Raw genomic sequence first — 27,836 nt, 5'->3', positions numbered from 1 at the left:
CGTTAAGAAAATGATACAGTTTGAATTCGAGAGTCTGATTAGTTTTCTTTTAATATAAATACAATAAATCGATACGAAGGAATACTGACAATTAATTTTATCATTGATTATATCAACTCTCAATTTCAGTAATTGTATTTCTAGAGTCCACAAACCGGCAAATGCAACTTAGGTCTCATGGGAAGTCGATGAGAGATGTTTATGACCAGCAGTGGGCTTCTTGCACTGAAATGATTATGATAATCTTGTTCCTAGTGTCGTACCCCACTGCTGATCCTTAGTGACACATTTTTGATAATTTTAAAGCGCACTACGTTAAGCTATCTGTGTCGGTCTTCGGCGATGTGTATGACCTTATATAACCAGTCTAAATCAAAGTATTTTAAATTTCTGTAATTAAAATATTATTATAAAAGCTAAAAAAATAACGCCGTCGGAAATAAACACCGTAATCTATGCCCATCGTTAGGGAGCCAAATACGGAATTCTAATCACGGGGCTATAAACTTTTAAAATTGGAACGTGTCAGTGCCGAAACTCCCCCTAAGCACCAACCCTGAGTTTTGCGTTCCGTGTTCCATTGCGATAACTTTTGTTCTCTGCCTACAAAAAGTCATTTCCCGATTTAAATGGTGTCAGTTAAATTTTGGTATAAGCTGTATTGATTTTTATGTTTAACAGCGGCTGCAGTGTTTAGTTAATTACAAAACCGACTTTTTTAATAAATAATAAATCTAAAATGTTATCGAAGGGCAAGACGGAGACAAACAGCATGGCTAATTTTTAGAGTATTTATATTATTGATCATGAACTAACATTTAAACCGTAAGACATCCAAAGCTGGATAAAGGCCTCCCCCAGAATTCAGGATCCAATATCCTCCACGACTTGAACAAAGTCGTCTGTTCATCTAATGGGTGGACACCGTACGCTGTGTTTGCCGTTCGTTTTCATTCTAGGAACTTAAATCCCCAGCAGACATTTTTTCTGGATGCTGTGTAGCCGACCCGCTTGTACTTCAACTTGCCAATTAGCTAGGCTTATATTGTACTTTCGTTTGTTTACGACTAACAGAATTACATAAAATAATTGAAAAAATGCGCATTGTAAAGGCGGCGGTAGAATCCTTTGACATTGACTTGTTCAATTCCAAAATATTTCTCAGATACTAACACGGTATAAGTTTTGTGACTGTTCGACAGTGATATAAAATACTTTAATTAGATACATTGTTTGTTTTACCTCTTTTGTTACAATTTATTTTTTTAATCGGTTTTAACACTTAATTCGTGTATAGTTATGTATTTTTATTTTTGTTTTACATAATTTTGTTTGCTTTAAATATTAAAAATGTTATAATAATTCATAAAATTAAGTTAATTAAGAAGCAATCCAAACGATTTTATAAATAATGACGAGGATTTGAAGTTAATAGTCGTAAAATGTTCAATGCAAAGCACTTGTGATATCGAAAACGTCTTCCCTCATTAAGGGGACGAGAGGGAAAAAATTAAAAGCCGCGACAAGGACGAATGTATACGCACGAAAGGGACAGCCAAGGCGTCTCTCTAACAGCCAATATCCGGTCGATCAGCTGTGCAGGCGGAAACAGCTGGGAGTCGTTCAGGCGTCATTCATTCTCAAATGATTTTTTTATCGACTAACGATTTTTTTCGGAGGCTTGAAATCGGCTGTAATTTGTTCTGGCGTGTAGAGATCGAAAGCCGTTACGCATTATGGCATGACACTTAGTTTTACGCGATGGTAATAATTATGTATATGAATTCTTGTAATTCTTTTTCAAAGACCAACCGTTATTGAAATCGAAATAAAAAACTAAGAATATTTATAAAATTAGTAACTCGTTTGTAGGTAACTGTGTAGATTTTTGCATTGTACACAAGGCTAGCATTATAAATAGCATTGAACAGTGGTAGCCCAGCGGTAGAGAACTGAGACTTGCGACCGTAGGTGACGGCTTCAATCTCCGGAACGCAATCTTATATAACTCATACTTTGTGCATTAATTATGTATACAGAGAATGGATAGCAGTGTCCTATGCGTACCATAATATTGCTATTGCCAACCAGCCTGCCAAACGTGGCAATTATGGTATATTCCGCCATAGACATTTTTCGGGTAGGTCTATGCATTGTTGTGTGCGTCTGTGTATGCGATGGACTGAAACGACGACTAGAAATAGATTAGTATGACTAGTTTTATTGCTGGGAAATGAATTATAGATTTACCACCTATATATTTATCCCGCCTATACTATACTGTCATGGCTATGCAGTAATAATACGTCACATAATCCGCAAACTCGCGTGTCGTGAACGATCGAACTTCGACCATTATGAAACTATTCAAATGTACAGTCATTTATGTATATACAGCGCAAATAATAAGCGGCTCATTAACCCGCGCCATTTTTGTTGTTTTTTTTTTTAAATTCGGGCCGCATTGGAATCGCGTGCCGTGCGGCCAATGCATTCTGCAGCACGTGATCCGAGGGTAGTTATTGCTTGGTGAAGTTTTAATACCATGCTTTTTTTTTTCGTTGTTTCGAGTTTTGTATCACGCGACCGAAATTACTTGTATATGTTATAACACTGTTTAACATTTCATGTAATGGTAGTTTCAATTTATATTAATATATCTTAATTAATTGTGAGCTAAGCAGCATGTTTTCCGCATGAAAATTGTTTTTTTTTAAACATTTATTACCATTTACAATGATCATGTGTACATCATGAGAAGTATGTAAACACGCAGCAGGTACTGATATTCATGATCGGAAGTCACGGGTTCGATTTCCGGAATACAATCAAAAGCAAAAGAAATAACATCGTAGAAGATGGGCAGCATGGTCCTCTGCGTACCACAATACTATACTACGATCGTTAACATGCTTCTTAAACGTAACAACTATGGCGTATTTTACCATAGATATCTTTGAGGGAAGCCTAGGTCTTGGTGTTAGCGTCTATGGGTTAAAACGACGATGTCTTTACCTAATACTATATAAATTAAAAAAGCAACTAACTATCCAATAAGAAACTTTCATTCTATTTATATTACTTAAAATTAAACCTATATACTAAAATCTTAACGTAGCAGTTGTCTCCCCGTAAAAGCCCTACCTTCAAGTCTAGACTAGCAAACTTAAATTTCTAAAGACTAAAATGAAATCCAAAGTTTCTATACATTATTTTCTCTAATTTCATTAAAGCAGCACGTTCTTTAAGAGGTAATTAGATTGTGTTTAACGTGGCACTACAGACAAATTTAATTTAGAATTAATTATTAACATATTTTATTTCACAATGTTTTTGGATATCTTTACCTATTGATTTCAAACTAAAGCTATTTATGTAATTTCAATAGCCATTATAGCCAAGAAAGTAAAGTGATATTGTTAACACGAGACATCAAATGAAATGATAAGTGAAAAAATAAAGTTTTGATGTACAAAAAAAATTAAATAAAATATAGCTCTTTCATTTCGCAATTTAGAATACGCATTTTATCATTCCTACAAAATCGCTACCCGTATTTATGTCATACAGTAATGTTCAAAAACCTCGCGTAGAAATTAACTAAGAAAATTGCTTTCTTATGGTTTAAATATCCATTCAGATATAAATACGAAGTTTCATTTAATACAGAAAAATTAAAAAGTAGGAGAAGTTTATTCGAAGTAATACTTCATTACCGGTATTTACATTAGCCGGCTTATTTGCCGTTCAACTTTGCACTGTAAAACTTGAGCAATATGAAACAATTTAACTTGCTACAAAACTCTCGTACCAGGAATAAAGTTTTAATAACAATTGTACCAAGAAACGGCAATCGCATTGAATTCTTTTCAATCCGTAATAGATTTAATACAATATTTACTGGAACTGGCATATATTACAAAAATTATTTTGTATTATAATGACAGTTGTTATGTAACGAGAAATAATAGAAATACTCTAGTAGGACTTTTTTAGAAACTTTAGAAGTGCTTTCCTAATAGAATACTCTGGAATAAATCGTTTGTTCCTATAATATCAAAGTAAAGGTTCGAGAACCAATTTAAGGCATAATTATGGCAAGGTATACTTATATATATATATATATATATATATATATATATGCAATAGGCAAATATCTTTAAATCTACATCATGTCAGGTGTAGCCAATCTGCGGCTCTCGAGCCACATGCAGCAATTTGAACGATTGTTTTTTCTCGAACTCGAATTGACTGTAGAATTATTACAATATTCAAATTTATATTGCGTATATCATAGTTTCAGGAAAATCGAACCAAAGTACTCATGTGAACAATTTCTAAATGCGGACTATAATTAACTAACCGGCATTTGAAATAATTATCCAGGTGTGCTGCCTATCGTCACAAGTCGTCGAACCTGAAATTATTATATGTGTCAATTTTTAATATCTAAATTCAATAACGTATTTTATACTCCAGTGTCCACATTTAAAAAAAATATATTTTCTGTAAAGAAAATTATACCCCTATATCAATAAAAATATACCCTTACTCCTATAAAAATATACACTTTTGCATCTTTTTTTAAAAACTTATAAGTATTTAACCTAAGTTAGCTAATAATGATTTTCTCATTATTAGCTAACTTAGATCAGCTTGGCTGAACTGATTCACGTCGAGGCATTTGGGCCCCGTAAATAAATTATTCATAACTATTTATTATAGAAATCTGTATTTCGAAACAAAAGATATATACGTGTATTCGATTTGGACGTTATAATTCTTAACACTATAGACAATATGAAAAAAAAAATAGTTATACCAAATTTATGTCGTTAAATGGTAACTAATGATTTTAAATTTGGGATATGAGTGATAATAAAAAGTCACTATATACTTGACTAGTTATTGTTATTGCTTTTTATTATATATTTCGTGTTTAGTAGCAGAAAATAAATGCTTCAATAAAATATTTAAAAAAATCATATCGCGCTTCGCTCATATCGAATAAAAAGAAATATTAGCCATTCCGGTTGCGTAACGTACTAAATGTAATAGCTTGCCATCGCAGTACTATTAAATATAACCAACATTAATATACAGTCATAAAATACAAAATATACCTTACACCTAACGAAATACGAGTGAAATAATCCGCAAAAGAGTTTTGCATCAAATCGCGTGTATTACTCTATCATAGCTGCAACTTTTATGCGCAAACACCCAGAGCACTGTGTCTCTCTGTGTTAATAATGTCTGCAGTTGTTTTATGGAGAGTGGCATAGTGTAGCGTAGTCGGTAAACGAGAGCCGTGATGAAAATAGTTGCGAAGCTTCGGTAGAGGTTGGAGTGCGATGGATGGCGCAACTATAAATGTGAAAAGTGCATCACGTTGGTTCCCATGAAAACACCTAAAATGTTAATAGTTAAGTTTGTACGAATACGTAATGCGCTCGTGAGAGAATGTCGCTTACGACTTTGTTGAGAAATTTGACAGAGTTCCTTTCAGAGTTAAATGGAAATTTATTTTACGTGTATTTAAAAATGTTTCAGCTCGTTAAAATTTTCGTACGAATGTATTCGAGAGATGTTCGCTTGCCCGTAGACTCTACGTCCGCTAGGCCTTCCATTACGTCTTTGTCGATGACTTGGTCAAGTACCTTTTTGGCTATGTCTTTTTATGGCTCCCGTTTTAGGGGGCCTGGCGTACTTCTCCTGTTTTGGGTATACAGGGATATTATAACAATAACAATTTTTTTACAGAATTCTATTATGAACATCATAATTTTTCTTCCATTTTAAAGTCAATTATTTTTTCTTCTTTTATTCCTGACACATTCTTTTTTATTCTTGGTTTCGTTCATACTTCACCTCACTTTCGTCGCCTTCCGAATTTTACAGGTATTACATTTTCTGTATCTGTCAAACTAATTAGGAATGAGAAAATCTATAAACAAACGAAAGTGAACAAAATACCCAAATGGATTAGCATGCTGAAGTTGCAGTGGAACAGTCCTGTTAGAGCAAAACAAATGGATGCTGGGCATAAAACTGAAGAGACCAGGAAACACCAAGCGCAGCAACAAAGAGGACAGATGACATTCATAAGGTCATCGGAAAGTGCTGAATGCAGACCATTTTCAACCAGTCTTTATGTCCAAAAATCGACGTCCTATGGTTAAAATATATTTTTTTTAGATTTTAATTTTTATTGTTGGTGGAATTTATGTGCAATGTTACGAAGTCTGGTCCAGGCAATATATATCGGTATAGAGTTAATCATAACAATACAAACATTTGTACGTAAATGCATTTACAGGGAAATACGGTTAAAGCAAGTTAAACTGAAATGGAATAGTTAAAATGCATTGCGTGCTTCCGTAGCGGCCGCAATGCAGCGGCACTCCCAGTTCGTACACGGGATGGGCGGAGTTGAACCTAGGACGTCTGGCTTGTCTAGACCCATACACGCCACGCTGGGTATATTGCTTTGGTATTTGATTACTAATGTTTACATTATTTGGAGAGTTGAAATCTTAACAAGTTCCAAATATCTTAATTTAAGTAGACATTTTAACATAATTTATAATCGACTGTTATTTTCAATTTAATGTCAAATTCAGCAAGCTACTTCTGACTCGAATTTCGTATCCTTCTGACTAGAGCCGGCTAGAGACTCAACAACTTTTTTTTTTAAATTGAACAATGTTGAAAAACGACGTCTGCCAGAAAAGTCGGAAAACGCTTAAAGCCGGCCGTATCCTGGTTCTATTGGATATCTCAGATCCTTGTCCTGCAGTAGATGTTGTACGCCTAAAATTATGATGATGTTAGTTGTAACCGAATTTGACGTAAACGTTGGCGATGTCATGAGACTATATTCTTTTCAATTACACGAAGTAGATCCTGAGTTGCTGGGCTAACGAGGTAATCTGTCCACTCGTGGGTGGACGTCTACTGCTGCGCCTCTCGGTGAATGGTCTCCACTCCAGAACCTGGCCCAAACGGGCATCTGTTCGCTATGTGGCTTGTGCACTATTAGTATTAGATATTTCTAATTAGATCTCAGAATTGCTTAGTGTATCCCTCTGCATGGTCCGGTTTAATTGATCCCGTAGCTCATTAAGCGGTCACATCGGCCGCTAATTAATCAGGTCCTCTCGTGTCTGACACTGCGTCTCGCCGCGTGTCTGGCCCGGTGCCAAACGCTGGACAGCGCATGGATTACCATTTAGAATGCCTAACGCTCTCATGTCCTATTATTGCAATGTACGCTTCGCTATCATAATTGATTCGTACGATAATGTAGTGAATTTTAATTGAAATTACGCAGAGTTATTCTACTCTGTCCCTTTTACGATATCTCTCAGTAACATAAAAACGATCAGTTGCCGGTCCTATGGTAAAAAAAACCTGTTTTTTTCAATTCTAAACGAGCTATAGAGTAAGCTATGCTGAAGACTTCTCTACAAGGACGTATTAGGAATGAGGAAACACTCAAATGAAAAAAAGTTACAGACAAAGATCTGCGCATAGGCAAGTGAAAGTGCTATGGTCAGGAAATATAACAAGTGACTGCTGGGGCTTAAGGCTATTCTAGAGTGGACTCAACGGACTTTCAAACGTAGTGTACGTTTTTTTTTAACTCAGAGGGTAATTTTAAAATTTGCTTTATAATACATATCATGGTAGTTCTTGCACAGATTAGCTTAATTTCGAAGTTATAGGCTAACTTAATTGATTGTGTCCACGGAGGCATTTACTTCTCAGGTTGCTTATCGATCTAGAAAGCCGCCTCTGTTAATTATCTTTACACGAACGAGACACTTTTGTTATCAAAACCTTGTTACCAATTAACTACGTCGTGTAATAAATCTAGTTTCTATCAGCATAACCAGATAGAAGACGTGAGATTTATATGAATACGAACTAATTCAATTGAACGCAGAGCTTGTAGACGTGCATGCTGACGTAAATAAACGATTTTTCTAGAATCTCATAAACATCTGCAGGCCGCATCCCCCGCGGGGGATCCCCGGGCGCACGCGAGCTCGACTCTCGTAATGGACGATTTGATGTATAGCTCCCCGGCCGATACGATTATATGGACAAATATATTACAGATTCGACCTCAGATGTTTTATTTGGCCATGTTAATTTTGTTACATATTTATTTACCTCCACTCATAATTTTTTATTATACACAAAATGCGGTTTAGTAATTTAACTGGGCGGTTTTATAAATACCAATACGTACTTTTACCGTAATTAGAAATTATATATTATTTTATACAAATGTTAAATATAAATGAAATTTCTACGATTTATGAAAGAAACTGGATATTTGAAATTAACAGTTCTTTACCTAAACAACAATGTACACATAAGTTGATTAGACATAGCTGTAAAAGTTTAAAACGGGTGAAGGTACAGCGCATTTGTCAGCAAAAAGCTTTAAAGATTATGCACCTATTTCCAATTACCTTGTAAAAGTGTACGATCTGAAATATATTGATTTTTTTTAAATTGAAATAGGGTAGTCCAATAATTATTGTCACGTAGTAATCTGAAATTTGAAAACGCTTTTTCTAACGTTATTTATTATTTTTGAAATCATTGATTTCGGATGGGATGTACCATATGTTAATTGAGAGAAAATGAACTATACTTTTTCGGCTTTAAAGCTTTTACATCAACAAATGTTACCTTGTATAAATTAATAATTAAAATTAATTCAATATAAATAAATTGAATCAAATAATTAAAAACAAGTACAGTTAAAAACAAATATACATTACGTTAAATAAAAGTAAGGAACACTATTTATAAATAGCGATGACATTAAAGATGCTATGATTTTAGATGCAATATTATTCGAAAGGTATAAAGTTTAATAAAACGAATGTAAAATCAATAATAAAATACATTCATAAGAGTAAACCGGCTGCGCTCCGGCTACCTCTCCGGAGACGTATTGGAGGCACATTCGATTCCTCTAATACACGTTTGCGGATTTCACATGTCTACGAAATTATTACATTTATTTCTCAGACGTTTTAGCTTTTATATTTTCCTTTTACGTCTATAACTTGCAATCGAATTAAAAAAAAAATTGATTCCTTCTTGCAAATAGTCTTTATTTTACGTTTAAAAGAAATGTAACAAATCGGATGTACGGACAAGAACGAACGCAGAATTAGGGCGTTGGATTAGGTAAGTTTTATCAAGTTAACAATTGTATCAACAAACTTTAGTATTTTTTAGTAATCGCTAAAACTTATAGCAATTATTCTTAGTCTGACAATACGCGAATTTTCTTGTGGTGAACTGGTTCAAAATAGTTCCGTCACTTGATGTAGTATCATGTGTAGTAGCATCCCATCTGATAGCTCAGGACAAACTTAGTCTGATTTCTTTTTGTGATCACCTTCACAAATGTCCCCACTGTAATAGCGAACTACTGGAGCTGAATTAGAACACAGCTAGGAATTGAATTACTTTAAAAATATTCTGTACTTCATTGTTGTAGAATAATTTGACAAGTTTTTGTTTCATGAAGTAAACAATTTTGATATGTGTAGTTAAACAACAGGTAGTTAAGAGTTCAATTTTATATATTTATGTAGAAGAAATAATAAAAATTGGTATCCAGTATAAATCTATAACGATGTCAATTCGCCAACCCGGGAACGGCTGTGAATATATGACTTAATAGAGGCATACCTGGGCACCCTTTTTTACCGGCGACTTGCAAATGAAGGGTTAAGTATTTCGGACACGTCAGCACTCTAAGCTCATCGGCGAGGGAATTACGTTGTCGGAACAAAAAACCCGGATGTTAGGTCGAAAAAACAAGGGCTTTTATCGGTTAACAAGGTTACGTTGACTTATTGTGTGGGTTTTTCATTTCACGTGATTTCTTTTCAGCCATTTTTAATTATTGTTTTTTTATTACATTTTACGTCACTTGCCATTGTTTTTTTTTTAAATATTACATTGTTAATGAAACTCTAACATAGAATGCTTATTTGTAAAAATATTCATTTATAATCAATCTTTTATAGGATCAAGTGGTTGTAATAAAAAAAAAATGTCTGGACATTTGTCTTCAGTGTTGGATTGAGTTTTGTCATTAAATTAATAGAAGTATAAAATCATTAAATTAATAGAAGTATGAATAATGATGGGGTAGCCAAGATGAGGTAAAGTATATAAGTCCACAAGGTGGACATACGGACTTGTTAAGATCTTCGGAAGACGCCAGATGCAGGTACCTTTCAGCCGGTCCTATTGGAAATCTCCGTAGATTTTTTTAACTTCCGTTTTTGGGCACCTACTGGTTCTCCCCTACGATGTTAAAGCTGGAACTATATATACAATTAATTATTTCTCACATGGGAGGACTATGTCCAGTAGTAGACATTCTATGACTGAAATGACGATAAATGAGGAATATGTCTGCATAAATGACTACCTCTATCTAATATAAGCTTGAATATAGATAAGGAACATGTATCGTCTTAGCGATGAACTCTACGCCATTATTCTTGCATTACGTCTCGAACAATTCAAAATTGCACCGAAACTTAACGATTATTACTCGAACAACTGACGTGACTAATATCCGACGTTTAATATATATCCGTATCCGACGGAGCCGTCCAAATTATCCGTCGTTAGCGCTATCGCTTCCCTACTGCTATGCTATTTCGGTGCCGTTAAAAACAGCTGCTCTCGGTTTCAACAGCTACAGGTGCTATAATATTCGCAGTTTATTTATCATTTTTATTTTACTTACAGTATTTACATTGTTTATATTACAGAATAGAAAACTAATTTTGTGTACCTAACACTAGACTTTATGTGGATAGAAAATTATTCAATGAACGATCCCAGGTTCTGTTCAAAATGCTTCCGTTTTAATATCTAGATATTAAAAAAATATGTTAAAGGATGCACGTGGGCTAAGGGCACTGTAAATATTTCATAAAAGATAATACACCTTACGAATGATAAAAGTGTAATTCAGCTAAGTTTTTTTGCCGAGTCTCCATTTTTCAATATTTAATAAATATGCAATTTTATTTTATTTTGGAAAAAAATATATATTTTCCACAAAGTTGCGTGAGGACATACTTAAACAAACCTTGTATACTGAGGCATTGAATTCGTGGAGTGGAGATTCCGATCCACAAAAACTGTTTAGTAGCACCCAAAAGGTAGATACACGAGCTTGTTAATATCGACAGGAGACTCCAGTTGCAGGCACCTTCCATCCTGCCTTTGTACTGCAGTAGATGTCCAAACCGTGCAAATTATGATGATGAGTAGCAAGTAAGTGATAGTTTTTGCTTTATCCTCCCGATATAGATTATTCCTAGATTTAACTTTATTGCAGTTATGGTTAGATCTTATCACTTACCTCCAGATGAATGCCTCACTTGGCTCGACACTTGGCATAAAAGAAAGACACTCTCATTTTATTAACGGGCATAATATTTCTTTCTACTTCTTTAAAAGATAAAAGTCGGAAAAAATGGAGCCAGTGAGCATTAATACAAAAAGGTATGAACGGAGTCCATTTTTATTCAAACACAAATGTACAATCGTCGGGGTTTATCTCCGAGACCGATGTCTTACAGCCGAGCGCCGCTGAATGAAGCGAATCTGATACCAGCTCCGGCCGCTTAGAAACGTGTGAATAATATTTTTTTTATTAATGTCCCAAAATGAATTGATGATAAAAAAAATCTATTTTCGTACAAACGTAATAAAATTTCATACCGAAAATTAAGTGAGTTATGTTTTTTCTGTTAGACTTTTAATTTAATTTTAAAATACTATGGAGACCTAATGTTTTTGAGTGGCAACCAAGTGCATCTAGGCATGGTAGGCCATTCACTATTTTTCATGGCCCCGTTTAAGTTGGTTTCAAGAAAGGTGGAGGTAGCCCAGAGAGCAATGGACAGGGCTATGCTTCAGAGCTTGGACAGACCCCTTACTAAGTGGACCGACAACATAGTCAAAGTCAGCATCGGCTCATTTATAGAACGGACTTTGTAAGAATAATTAATTTTTGCTTAGATATTAACAAGTGTTTGGTCGGTGTAAGAGAACTCCAAAGAATTGTAAGGTAGCCTCCTTATACGCGGGTCTTCAGCCTCTTTTACAGCGCTTTGGGCCCAATACTGGCACGGTTAATTTATGGCATGGTGAAAAGTTACATCTCTTAAGCTAATAAGCAATATTTTAAACATAAATTCAACGCCTAGAATAGCTATTGTACTATGTTAAATATTTTTGTAGATTTACTAATAATAGAGACTTGACAAACAAGGTTGAATTAAATAAAAATAATATTGATTGTTTTTAACTATTTTCAAGAATATTATCCAGTTGAACTACTTAGGGCGAAAACGTCGTTTTTATAAGTAAAACAGTACCATTTTTTTTATTAAAGCTTTATTTTTTTCCCTGGGAATACTTTTGAACAGAATACGATGCAATTAATATTTACCCCATTTCCATTTATTTTTATACTTGTTATAATAGCGAGGACAATAGTTTAAAACCGTTTTTAAGTGATGAAACTTGGCAGAAATCACAAAAGTAATTTTTGTTATTACAAGAAACGATTTTGATGGCACAAACAGTTTTGGACAATTATTTATTTGACTTAGAGCGTAAACATGTCTTAAGACATCTATACACTCTCGGTTTATGGGATAAATCTCGTTGACCAGTCTTCGCTGTCCATGCAAGGTATCTATCAACGAGATTTACATATATTCGTGTACCCTCAATATTAACTTCATAACTGTCAGGTGTTTACAAAAATGTTTCCGTGTATGGTAGGGTACCATAATTAATACTCAATTAATTCGAGATTTTACAACGCAGGCTGTTATGACGATAGTCAAAAATCTGTCAAACAACAAAAATTACATCAATTCGGTGTTGATTTGTCGTTGAATTTGATTCTTTATAGAAAAGCCTGACGTTATAAATAGCGAGCACACGCAGACGAGAGTAAAGCAACAATGGCTTACCCAATGCCAAAGTTAACCGCTATCAGTCGCCGTATCAAGACGATCGGGAATTCCTTCGTTCAAGTTTTATACGAAAACCAATAAAAGTATATAAAAGGAATAGGGTCGGAGTCGCCCGGACAATGCTCCTGAATTGTTTGTCCCTGTTGCCGAGGTGGAAACAGGAAAACGGGGATAATCGAATTTTAGAAAACTTTTGCTTTAATGAAATCTTTTTCAAGTCTTGTATGTCCACATTGTCGACATACAAGCCTCTTCCTTAAAAAATATACACACTTGTTATACCTGTCAAAATAAGTTTTGATGGGCGAATGTATAGTTCGTTTGTCAGCAATCACCCTGTGTATAGTGTTCACTCTGAAATGTGTAAATTTTTTTATTCTAACTTTAACTAATATTTTCTTCCATTACGTTTGCAGGGACAGCTAGTAAACAATAAATAGATTTAATCTACAGTAATCCGAATTTTGGAAATGTTTTTACTTACTATATAGTAATTAGTATTATTACGTTATTAATAATTTCAGAAGTCATATATTAGGGAAAGCGTGTATTGACGGCCAATGAGCTATATATTCACTCCTTTATATGTTTACATATACTAATCACTATATATAAATGGGATATTCTCATATCTATGACATTTATGGTACAAATTGATTTCTGATCATATTTCTACGCCGTGTGAGCAAGTGTTTCTAGATAATTCATACTTTCATTTATCAGAAAACAAATCCTTGATGTACTATATGTATATAGTTTTAACATTAAAAAACTATTTTAATAAAATGTACAAGTCATGAATAATGTTTCATAAAATTAGTAACTCTTTTATGGGCAACTGTGTACGGTCTTAAAATTACCCAAAATCCACTTATGTAATGAAACTATATTGCAATTATTTTAAAATCTTAATTAAATAAAAAATAAAAAAAACGTTCTAATACAGTTCAAAGTATTTTAAGTGATATTAAACATGGTGTTGGATTGCCCTACTACTGTAATAAAAAAGTGACCACAAAAAAAACAACGAATGAATTTACTGTGGGAGTTACTGTTTGACTAGGCTCATTATAAAACAGATCAATCTGATTCTGGTTTGTATCAAATCGGAATTTTCTGCCTTCTCTTTACACACAACACAATAGTGATCACCATAAATGATCTTAAATTGATAATAATAATAAAGTAAATTAAAAGTGAAACACTATTATTTTAAATTATAAAATTAAATAACCTATTTTAACATAGAAATCAGTATTTTAGTGAAAGGTAATGTTATTACCGCACCTTTACTTTGTTGGGTTCGTTCTTAAAAATGCTACAATGCCTGCACTAGTTTAAGTAGGGGCGTAAATTTGGGTTAGTATTCCGTCCTTTTGAAGTTAGCCGTTCTATTATAGGTCGTGAAACCAAAAGTTTAAAGGGCTTTTTTCATTAACCTATTGAATATGTATGAAGTAAAACATAAACACTGAAAACGCTTTGAAATTGTTTAAATTCTGATAATGAATATACACGTACAGAAAAACAAGTTTTAAAAGATGTTTAATATAGCTATTTATCCTTTCTTCATTTGTGCGTACAAATAAACACTTGTATCCATTTTTATTTACATTTTTACGTAGCTAGAATCTATATTCGAATTAAAAGATCAGTATACGTTTACAGATTTTCTATTTTTTTGATTTCCTGATTAGTTAATGCAAGATTTATTTCTGGAATAGATGTAAAAGCTTTAAACCTTTTTCCAATCAGCCTACATAAAATGATCACTTTGAAATATGGTACACTAAAAAATAATTCTACGAGAATGCGGCAAGTCAATAATTTCTGCAAGGACAAATAATAAACAATATTTAAATTTAACATGTAGTGATGTGAATTTAGAAAATTCTTTTTTACTTACTTTATTATCATAACTATATTTATAATTATCATCAAATATAATTTTAATGATACTGGACATCAAGTTTTGTATAATTTGTAATAAATTTTACATAAAGTTGTAGTAGTAAACATGACGGTAGGATTTTATATTTCAATGCTAAGCTTGAAAAATAAGCAAAAAAGCACACGGTAAAAAAAAAGAAATCAAGCAATTCCATCAGGGTTCATGTAGTAACTGTCTTAAAAACAAGAGCTTTAGCGAATGTGCTGAGTAATTTTGTTTTAATAAAACCGATTTCATATTTCATAATACTTTCACAAATTTTATAACCATTATCTAAGAAGCGAGTTAAAATAATAATGTTATTGCAGCAATCAGGCAATTTCGGTCACAACACCGAATAAACTGCCTAATATAAATGTCAAAATGTCCCACGATACAATTGTTAGAACTGTTGAGAGCAGGTAAAAGATTTTGTTCTATTCGAAAGCTCTCGCCGCTGAATATTCTAAAGACGTGCTCAATCAATCATCGGCTATCATCCATCAAGCACATTCAACAAGTAAAAACAAAACTTACCGACCGAACCCTGTCGCACAATAGGGCAACACCCTAACAAATACACGGCAAGGTGCGTTTGTGCGCGCGCTATACGTATACAATAAGTTTACTAGTGTGCGTGGAATTACGTAGCAGTGTGTTCGTAACACGCGAATGCATACATGCGCGCGCGCTAGGGCTGGCAGATGTGTTTCCATGCAGCTGTCGATAACTTCCCCCTTAAATTTAAATACAATGTATATAATATAGCACGCGCTTTGCTTTCACTATATTATCCGTTATTATTACGTTCGCTTTTTAAGCTTGTTGTTACGGATACAGTTGCCATGTCACCGTTGTTTCGCGCGTGAGCTGGCTTGGAAACACGATTTGTGATTATAATTTTCAAGGTGATATTTTTTGTTAATTTTGTTCTTTTAATTTTAAATACATAACGCGGTAATTTCAATCGATTTCTACTGTTACTTTATCCAGACATGTACTAACGCTACAAAGGCATATAACATCTAGTTATGTATATAGTAGTTTATTAGTCTTTCTAAAACACTATGACAAATACCATTTGTCATGTTTTAGACGTTTGAACTGTCAAAGAAACAGAGAAAAAGATGGAAGACGACTGAAATGCGACTGTAATTTACACTGTCAAATAAAACAAAATATTGTGCATTCAACCGATATCTTTGTTGTCCGATGACCCCACGTATTTTAAAATAGCTTTTAATATTTCTCTCACGTAATCAATTAATTAAATAAAAAAGCGAAACAAATTGGAAGTATTAAAGTTTTTTTTTATGACGAGAGACAATCAATATTTGGTCTTACGTTCTTTAGTCGTCAAAACTGCTTGAATCGTATTTGATTACATAAGACGTACTAAAAAGTACGTACAGACGAATTGAGCAGTAATTAGCTCTTAAATATACTTCCTGTTTAATTGCAATATATTTGTAGATTGCTATGTTGCCTTCCAGTTCACCCTTCTTACCTTTCCTAGATTGATGTATGAGGGGGTAAAACGTAGATGTATAAATTTTATTAATGCTCCCTCTGTTTCGACCGTACTCTGCACACATGTACGCACATAAGTCAGTGTCCGAAATTAACTTCGCCGAGCATCCTAAGGCTGATTTAAGCAACCGAAATACAAAACGGCGGTGAATGTTCGTGTAGAGCCCCATCAAAATAAATACCCATGCCCGTTGCTTATAAATTATATTGTGATTTATGGACGTTAAATTTGTACCAAATTAAGATTAGACGATACGAAATTGAGGAGTATTCAAGACTATAGCTTCTTCGGAATTTATACAGTACCTATATATATATATATATATATATATATATATATATATATTTATATATATATATATATATATATATATATATATATATTTACTAAAGATCTTGAATTAATTTGTATCGGAAGTTAATTCATTTTAATGAAAGTATCAAAAACTATCTCGATTTAAAATTATTTTCATTAATTTGAACATGACGTATACTACATTTATTAACACACAAAGCCTTAAATAACTATATTTAATTATTAAGTTATTTAAAATGAGATTACGTTACGTAAACTCTAGTTAACTTATACTCGTATAAACCTCTGTCATAATACACTCTTTAATGTCGGTCCTTGATTTTTATATTTTATTAATAAAGTAATAAACATATATTACACTTATAATTTTGGTATTTAAATAAAAAAATAAAAAATCGTAAGTGGTATCATTTACATGGAAAGTCATACCTTTAAATATTAAGTCTAACATTGGTGTAACTTGTTTGGATTCGTGCACTGGTATATTTGGTGTTTATTAATATGGCTACGGATGATAAAAAATTATCAATTTTTTTCAGGACATTTCTCATGAAAAAAAATTGTGTCCCAAGATTACGTAACGACAGTTTAACTGTCATCTTAACGATTATTGCAAGGCATATGCCCCCCCCCCTCCCTCTATCGCCTCGATAAGCAGTCTTGCGATACCCGCTTCCAGTGCCTTCCGGCAACTTTAACGATGTCATCGGTCCACCTGGTGAGGAACCAACCCACCTACTAGCAAATATTTTCAAAGAAATAAAGATTTATCGTTATACAAAATTCTGGTTAAAGAAGATAAGTTATTGAGAAAATATACAGAAGTAATTTACTATGCTAACAAGTCGGTAAACCGTAAAAATTTCGATGTCGATTTAGGTAAGCCATTAGAGTAGCAATTCGGGCAATCAATCCGAAGCGACATTGTGTACGAATGTCGAAACGATTCCGTGTACAAACAGACAAAATTATTTCGTTATATAGATAAAACCCATTACCGGGGACTCAAGGCGAATCGATTCGGAACGTCTCGGCGTTAAATTATCGTTTTTGTTGACGACTTTATCAATGTGTTATTTATTTTCCAAACACTTTATCAAATAATTGCAATCTCGTCGAATATATGAGGAGAAATTATATATATTTTTTTAATTATAACACAAATTAAATGTTTATAAGCTTTATCAGTATCCAAATTGTTTATATAGGCAAATTGAAATGAGATCCAAGAAAAACGAAAGTTACCTTCATAGTCTACCGGATTGGCAAGGTGAGTAAGCAGCGGTAAGTCACATAGATAAGTAGATGGCCGCTAGAGCCTTAAGGTTCTGGAGTTAAGACCACTGACAGCAAAACCAAGCGTTTGATGTCTAACCACAGTGTGGACAAGTGACTTTGTTAAGGTCGTCTCAAAAAGCTTCCTACCGATCTTATTGAAATCTACGAGAGGCATATGTCCCGTTGTAGAAGTCCTGTGGCTTAAATTATCAAGACAAAATTTTATCTTAAAGGTTAAAACAAGTACGTTATCAAATGTTTATAGGGTTGAAGAACTCTTTAAATCAACCAATATGTATGTTTTTGGAATGAAATTTCAAAAGGAGGTGTCACATGTCCCGGACCACCGAAATATTGAATCGATCATTAGATATAAAATTTCAGGATATTTTGGACTATGTCAAAGATACCAGTCTATAGATTGTTAATCGAAGTGCATGATCCTTAGGACTTAAAGTTAATTTGTTCAATACAGAAGACCAGATATTTTACAGAAATGTGATTCAGACATTTAACAAATAATATATACTTTTAACACAAATATATTTTGATGTATTATATGGACAAATATCGTGTACACATTCATAATTGTCGAACTTTAATCTTAACTTTAATAATTTTAAAAACTTTTTCTTATATAATATTTTTCAACCACTTTGAAAATCAAAGTTGTTGAAAAACTTCATATCAACTTTATGACGGAAGCCTTTTGCAATATTTATTACCATGCTAGCCGATACATCACTACTGCAAGGCATTGGCCTCCCCAAAGGTGCCTACAATGACCGGTGTTGCGCTTTAATAATAATAATAACAGTAAATTAAATAGAGGGTGGACACGACCCTCGTACGATTTATGCTAAGTTGGAGATAATAAGTATATAGTAGTTAGAATTTAATCTATCCACACGTGCCCTAAAAAGAAGTCAGGGACATGAGGGTGACAGGGTGCGGATACGTCGCACCCTCGCTATAGTATTACAATCGATAAGCTGGGGACGAAATGCAGGGATGGGACGTGAACGTATTGCAATTCTTTTATACATCTATATATATATATATATATATATATATATATATATATATATATATACACAGATGTATAAATATATAGTTGATAAATAAAAAGAGATGTCTATACTATGACTACGTCATACTACATTTTTTTTGGTACGTAATAGTATATAGAGATTACATATTAAAGAATATACAAACAACTACAATGAATTTAGAGCCATGTCCATGTTACATATATATTCACATACATACTTCAAACAACACTTATATACATACAATTATAAAAGCTATATATTAATTAAATAACGAAAAATATACTGCAGGTAATTATAAATTAAGATTTCAAAAACTTCTTTACTTCTTTTTGTCAATTCGAAGTTATGTATTTGTATTAGTAGAATGTATTGATAAAGTTCTTCAGAGTAATCTTTTAAGTGTGTAAGTAAAGAACAACATAATTTGTTTTTGAAAAGGTCTATTAAACATATAATATGTCAAATGAAAGTAGATAATTAAAAAAAGAAAAAAAAGACGAAAAATCAAAGTTAAGTATTATTTGAAATGTCTTACTTCGATTTTTTTAAATAAATCACAATTATGTCTAGATTTAGTACCGTAAAATATGAAGTAACGAAACAGGGGAAACGGGACCTGGGCGCCATGTTGTAAGCGGCGCTGTCAGTTCGCCGATTTTTGACATCTGCTTAATTAGGGTTCCGTTCCATTTTACGCGCAACAAAGTCGCCATTGAACAAGTTTACCGTACATTTTGTTCTACAGAAATAAAGCGAGGCCCCTCGCAATTCTCTTTCAGAGGCTGTTTTCTGCATAGTCAGCCATCGAGTGCTTTAACACGGTGTCAAACACAGATACGAAGCCCGGCGTAATTGAGACTTCGTTGTATTTTTTTTTGCGTTCGTAATTAATTTACTTATTATCGGCGATGTTTTATAACTTTTTTTACTACAAGAAAATGTATTTCAGGAACGTTATTGATTATACCAGAAGCATACATATTTAAATACTTTTATGTTACAAACTTATCCTGATTTATGGGACCCTAAAATATAGCATTTATTTTTTCATTTTATAGTATCAATCTGTAGTTTAATTACGGATCCTGTAAGGAGAAACTACACGAAAATTTTGAAGGTCATACATTGATTATAAAACACGGTGTTGCTTTTATCAAAATATAATTGATAATTTACTACAATATGTTTATGGTACAGATAAAAAATCAATGACCAACTAACTAAAATGCATTAGTAAATTTATTATACAATGTTTTAGGAACATCAACGACAAGTAGAAGACTTAAATGACGTTTTTCTTAACAATTATCTCATATTTGCTCCCTGTGCGCGCTGTTCTAATTGGATGCAATCCATTGTTGGTAAAAAAAATAATAATAAATCCTGGGAGCATTTCCTTTTATCTGTGCGATGGATCATTTGCATGCGAAGCGCGCCAAACGAAAACCTGTTTTGTCGCATACATTACAGGGTTTATAATAAAACACAAATTAAATGCAGACGAACGGATTAATCTATTTTTTAATCGTACCTTTATGTGTGCTATCTCACACACACAAAGGCTTTGAAACGAGACAGTTATATACAGAGGGGTTTATGGACTACAAAGGGCAAATTGGTTTCGTCGTCCCTTGCAACAGGGCTTTGACACGTGTTTTCCAGTGCAGGGATAAACTGGTAGAAATGGCGTTACAAAGGGCCGTCGAGCGCAGCGTTTAGGTACCAGGGCGCAGTAGATTGCAGTGAACAATTACCGATGATTGGAAATTAAAAGGGGGGAATGAACTGCCCTACGGCAACTTTCGTACACATTCAAGCGAATTATTGAACAGAATTACAATTTACATTGTGAATTTAAACGTGTTTAATGTAACAATCAAATCCTTTGTCTTAAAACGACGCTCGGGTGACGTTATTATACATTTCTGCTTAAGAAAGCAACCGAATATTAGACCGTAATGAGGTTTTCAAATCAGACATATGATGACTTTTTTATTATACTTAACAAACAGGAATATTCTTCTGATTTTTGATGATATTTTGTTCTGGCCAAAAGAATGAAGCTGGCATTTTTTCTGTTCTGTAAGTTGTTTTAAAGTAAAGAGAAAATATTTAACAGCAATTGTTAAATAATATTGAAATCGTTACGTACACAAAATGTCCCATAAGTCAAGGTCAAGCCGAAATACGTTGCTAAGAGGTGAATACTTTGCCGATAGTTGATAAATAAAAATTAAAACGTAATTATACTCCGGTACTCAACAACGAGGGCAAACCTCTTTAAAAATATTCAAATCCTTGTTTTAAAGTACCTTAGCTACAGGCATAGAGGTAAGAGAAGAGCTTTATCGTCCAACATCCTGAAAGTTCCACCGTGAATGTAAGCAGCAAGTGATATATCGACGGAATATAAGCTTCTTAGCGATAAATAAACTACCTACTGTGAATAGAAAGGATAAAAAAGACTCCGTCGAGGTATTATCGTGGAGGACATTAATTTTCTGCCGACTTAAATCGCGATAATATATGGCGTAAGTGATAGGTGGGAACGTTTTCATGAGCCGAATGATTTTTTCGTTTGTGTCATAGCGTATATTGATTGCGATAGACATACGATTTATAGAACTGTCTGTAGATACAAATCTTGTGCTGCCTTTTCGTGTTATTGTTTGTTTAATTTATCGCAGATAAATGAAGTTATGATATAGTTTATTTTATGTATACGAGCACAATAACCTCACAGACATCTTATCTTACAAGGAATTCAAGTTTCCCGTAATTCTTTATTAAAATTTAAATAATCAATTACAAAAAGTTTCGGGGTATAGATATTGCAGGGAAGTATTATGTTTATCAAAGGTGTTTGCCTGATTTTGTTTCATGTGAAAAGAATATTTTTAATTATATTTAAATTTTCTTTTTAATAATATAAAACACCTAAACATAATTATCGAATTTCTTTATGTAATGCATGCTATATCTCTTGAGATTTAAGATACACATTGTTTTGTAATGTAAACATGTAATTATTTCTCGTGTACTCTTTTTGTTAAAAAAAATCAAGTTTCGGTGTTCTAACCAAAAATTTACTTCTCCTCGTGTTAATTGATTTTAACACAAAACACTAAATTAATTTTCAGCTTTAAGGGATGATTTGAATATCTACTTAGAAACATAAATTTTAGTTACGCATATATATGTTAGCCTTACGTGTATTATTTAAATAAATGTTTCGTTCCATTTCTAAGTTCTGTTTTAAAAACATATTATTAAATGTACTGTAGGTAGAGATGATTCATCAGTTAGGTCCCCGACCTTTTTAGGTACTTTTCATATCCGAAAGGATCCTCGCGGGACCCTGTTACGAAATTAAAATAAACACGAGATTAATAAAACGCGCCGCCATTTAGAATAATTTTGACAACGGATTTTAAAGAGGTAAACGCCGCTCCGATTTTGCCGTTTTCCGTGAATTTAATTTTTAATTAACATATAACAAGATCGTTTCATTCATTTTAATTTAAATTATTAATTTTAAACGCATACTGATCGCAGTTACATTAATTATTATTTGACATTTAAAATATCTATTTTCCTTCTTTACGCTATGATTCGAGAACGAATACATATGTTTTTTTTATAAAAATGAAAATAGATCATTATGCATACATTTAAAAAACCTTTCGTGACTTTGACAGTTCGCTTTGAAATTCTCGTGTATGAGAATTCGCTCTGAAGTTTGCGCGTTTGACGGGTCATGCGCTACACAAAATTATTTATTTCACATTTAATTATATTAGTATGCGATAAGTCTTTAAACTCGAGTAAATAATCAATCCAAATAAAATGCTCATATTAGATTAACAATATAAAATACACTGACAAGACAATATTAAATATTTAATTCAAATCACTTTTAGCCTTTTTATTGTATAGCGATAGCATAACTACAGTTACATAGCCATTCAAAAAAGAACTCAATGAACAGAATATATTATTTGCTCTCAATATAAAATTGAATGAAGCAGTATTTGTACTTGCTCATTTACCTCCCACCTCTTTGTTGGAACTTAATTTGGGTGCCCTGAGGGTTCGTTGCGGGATCTGGAACGTTCGATTTACTTACCTGTAAAAAAAACACTTTGTTTAAACATTGTAATCAATGCACTTCAAATAAAGAGATTTATTTGCGGGCTATTAATGTTAGATTAGTTTGAAATTTCTTTCGTAAAAATACTTTCAAATGTTAATCGTTTTAGTAAGCTTTAATTAGATGTTTCTATACTAACAGTATTAATTTATTTATATAAATAGAAATATTTTCGCCGTGTAGCAAGATCTTGGTGCAACTCGGAAGTTGATGGATTAATATAAATTTTTATTTTCAAATTTCTATTAAAGCACACTGAAGATTCTTACGTAGAGAAAAGATGCAAAAACTGGAAAGAAAATTCTAAAAAACAGCACCGTTACCGTGTCATAAAACATTTGACATCAATCAAAACCAAAAAAAAGCGTGTACATATTGTTTAAGGTTGCAAAACATACTAAAGTCTTGCAGTGTACGTAATAGTGAACTCATATGGTGTTAGTAAAATGTTTATTATTAAGACGTCAAATAAAAAATATAGACATCGCACTGAATATCTAATTTTTTTTGAACTGAAACAAATCTTAATAACTTTAGTATTACGTAGTTTAACTGGATAGCTAATTATAAATAGACGATAACATTTATTTATAGTAATAAAGTATCTATTAATAAAGTACATAAATAGAACCTTAATGCTATAATTATTGGTAATACACTTTTTTAAAATCATTAACCCGCTAGATTTTTTTCTTATTAATCAAGAGCGTTTAATGTTTGTGCAAGAAATAGGAGTTTTCGATAAAACCGCCCTTCATTCGTATTTTGTTTTGTCTATATTATCTGATTTATTTGCATAGCGTAAGTTTATGTACAATTAACAAAATCATAGTATGTTCATTTATGAGAACAATGTTAGAACAAACCGACCGGCAAAGCGGTGTGAAACTAACAGAACTCAATTAAGTGGTCATAACACAAAAGAAGTACCGAATGGCTTCGCGAAAATTGGTATTAAGTATCAGCTCGGTAGTTGGCGGCGTGCCAATCGATAGCCAGTCCTTTACGTTTCAAAGAAAGGAAAATGGAAAGGAACGTGGAAAATTTGCCTGCCGCCGTAGTCGCCTTGCTTGCAACAGCTCGGCGGGTTAGCTTCGTAAATCGCTATCAGTAGACTCAATTTCCCTGACTCAACTTTTTTTATTTGAACTAGACGTTCCTTTGAACACGTTCAGAGTCGAAAGGTTTTTTTTTTTTGCATATGTTATACATACGGCTATTGGTGTAAACGCTTTACGATAAAGGGGTTGTAAATTGGTGGTGGTTTTGGTATTGTACCTATTTAAAAATCAATGATTTCAAAAATAATAAATTACGTAATGGTAAATTAATATGAAATATTTCAGAGTGATACATGTTGATTGGAAATATGTCTAAAAGCTCCAAAGTTTGCTGACAAATGAATTAAACATTCACTCCTTTAAGGCTTATAACCAATTATCCATGTACAAATATTATTCACAAAAGAAATATAAACAATTGACAAGTAATAAAACAATTGGAAACCTTTTTCCTGTCCTTGTATTTATTTGCCAAATACCCGTATCCGCAACAAGGGATTTAGAAGCAAATCCATCGGAAACGTTTGATCCAATATTGGATCACATTATCTAACACGCTTACAAGCAATCAGAATTCGCAACACCCTGATATCCCCGAAAGGACTACAATAAAGGAGTAGTTTTTACTTTTATTGTATAAACGAAATTGTCATCCTGTGACGCTTCAATTACGTAATGGAAATTGATTGCGTCACGTCGGAACTAACCTTTTTTCTAAATTCACCATTTTCATTGAGCTGTAAAATGTTTACGATGTTTTTTTATTGAGTGTAAAATGTCGCCTGAGTTATAAAACATCTTAATCCATTTGCAAAATTATAAATGGTGTACACGACTTTGTAAATACAATAGTAAGTATTTGAATAAATAAAACGCACTTAATCTACTCTCCTTTAAAAATCTCTAGAACGAAATCCATTGCTAGACGTAGGTCTTCGCCACATACATCCAATAATATCTGATAGTAGCTTACTTTCTAGCATCTTCCGGTCACCTTAACTAGCTCAGCTATTTATTGGTGGATATACGTTGTTTTTCCAAATTGTTCATTTAAAAAAAAAGAACGAATTTCGGGAATTTCTCACGTTTTTGCGCATTTTCTTTAAGAACATTCTACAAAGTATAAGGAAATTTATAAAAAAATATGAATGAAATCGATAATGTCATTTTTAACTCATATACATAGATTAAGCAATGACAGACTGAAATATTGATATTAACTGGTACAAATTATTTTTTATTTACCATTAGGTTCCTATTTCACAAATAAATATGTAGAAATAGAGAAAATTATATAGATAGTTCCGTATCGTAAATGTGAATTTCTGCCTCATGAAGCCGCATTGTCAAAAGTAAGATAACATGCCAATAAAATGCACTAACAGCGTTACATTGTGAAGTTATCTGACAGGAAGCAGGCCAGACTGCGTCGGACAAATAAATTGACCGCCCTCGCTTGGAAAAATATAAAAATTCGACCGGCGTTCGCTGATACTCTGGAGAAATAACGAAAATTGCGAACCCGGATCCGCTGACCGTCTTATCTACAAACTTTGATATTTTTTGAGAATCACTAACCGGAAGACTAAATGAATAAATAACAGGATACACACACATGCACACGTTCTAGTGATATATTATTTTAAAGCACATTCATTATGAAATATGGACGGAAAACTTTAATATAGATTTTAAAGTTTCGCATCTTGAATTCATTAGCAAGTTAAATCATTCAATTAGTTACGGAACCCTCTTCGTTCTTCGGGATTACTCTACGATATGTACCTATATAGGCAAGCAGATTGGCACGTTGAAGTTGCAGTGGGCATAACAGATAGCGGTTGGTGTCTTTTGACACTTGAGTGGAGACAACAGCCCGTAAGCGGAGGTACGACATCCACCTGCTACGCGGACTAGACTTTAAGACCGAAAACTCTGGATGTAAGTCGCTTCCTATTGACCTTCATCAGAAAAGTGAGTGCGCCTTACAACCTGCTCAGAGAGTCAGGTAATGTTCCGTTAACGTTCTCGCACGGGTCACTCAGATTCTGTCAGAGATGGTGGACGCAAGACCTATCGTAAATAGGTCTTTGCTCTTGGGTAGGTGTACTGTATCCATTAGTATAACCTAACCTAACAGTTGAAAAATATATCTCGGCGCGTTCATACTGTAAAATAGAGTTATTTTTTAAAATTGGTTATCGCAAGCCAAATACACATTTTCAAAAAGTAATTATTAGTTTGGGTGTAAATAAAATATCTGTAGCACAAGAAAATAATTGTTTCGTTAATATTTGAAGACTTACGCTGTTAGTCTAATATAAATAAAGAAATATATTCAGTAATAGATGACAGAGTTGAGTCATTTTTTGGAAAACCTCCGTGACTATTTTTCCGACACATATACGAAAATATTGTAAAACTTTTTCAATTAAAGCATAGAGCAGTAAAACACGTGAACTAGATAATGCTCGATAAAGTCCGCATTCAGAAACAGAATTTGAACATTTTAAACTTAAAACTAGCTGAATAAGCACTGAAATAGGTGCACTGAACTACGTGACACGGAAGCACCTGTTGATGTAGGCGACCTAGATTTAGAATGTTTAGCGTTCGCGATAGAGCGCCGTGTGTAGTCCTTAAAGCCACTTTTAAAAAACTCTACCAACGTATTTCATTGTTTAAAATACAAATAGTTTCAATTGTTTATGTGTTCAAATTGTACGATATAGTTTTAACTGAAATTTTTTTATTTCAATAAATTTTTATAAGAAGAAAATTAGTAGAAAATATATCGTGTTTAATATCTGCTTGCAATTGTTGTTTTCTCTTCGCAAGGGGGGGTGCGTAGAGCGTTTATATAGTTCGCGAAGCAGGGAGGTAAAACCATACGCTATATATTTCAGATTATTTTTATTGTATGCCTACTTTTCATTGGATACCCCACGGAAATTACAATCTAATTAATATGCTATTGAGCAACTTAGAATAAACTTAATTAACTACAAGACAATATATTAAAAATGTATTTGTTCAGTATAAAACACAAAACAACTAAATTATTTAGGTTTTACTTGTAATTTATTCGGTAAAGTATAATGTAATTCTGGCAGCATAAAAATTAGCAGTAACACTGACAACTGTCACTGTCTTTTTCTCTAATATTGCTTTGTAACGCAATGCGTGTCCTATTATTATATTATTAAATATATTTATTATTATAAGTTAACAGCAGTTTTATTTAACAGTATCCATTAACATTTTTCTTATTGTCTTTATTAAGTGGAAGTCACTTTTTATAGTGTTCATTCACTATCACACTAGCACATCACTGTACTAACCAAAACGGTTTCTTTCGTTTTAGTCTATGCACTATATCTGTATTGTCAAGGAGCGATTTCACATAACACGATATCAAATCTTTAGATGTTATATAATAAATAAATTGAAGACACACACTTGTTCGT

At 33.0% G+C, this 27,836-nt stretch overlaps 1 protein-coding gene across 8 annotated transcripts in view; it reads right to left on the bottom strand.

Moving 5' to 3' along the window:
* The window catches only part of brat (brain tumor), a 312,278-nt gene that overhangs the window by 22,527 nt on the left and 261,915 nt on the right, over nt 1–27,836 (bottom strand). The window contains exon 4 of one of the 8 annotated variants that reach the window (XM_068767149.1): nt 23,208–23,284. The exons of the other annotated variants lie outside the window; for them this stretch is intronic. The gene's annotated coding sequence lies outside the window, so the exon portion shown is untranslated. The remainder of the gene's footprint in view (nt 1–23,207; nt 23,285–27,836) is intronic. 8 annotated transcript variants of the gene reach the window in all.

The sequence above is a fragment of the Battus philenor genome, unplaced genomic scaffold (genome assembly GCF_028537555.1).
Source record: "Battus philenor isolate CCGP_79_NKW_IND1 unplaced genomic scaffold, ilBatPhil1.0.hap1 SCAF_22, whole genome shotgun sequence".
NCBI lineage: Eukaryota > Metazoa > Arthropoda > Insecta > Lepidoptera > Papilionidae > Battus > Battus philenor.
This window is presented reverse-complemented; position numbering and strand designations above follow the sequence as displayed.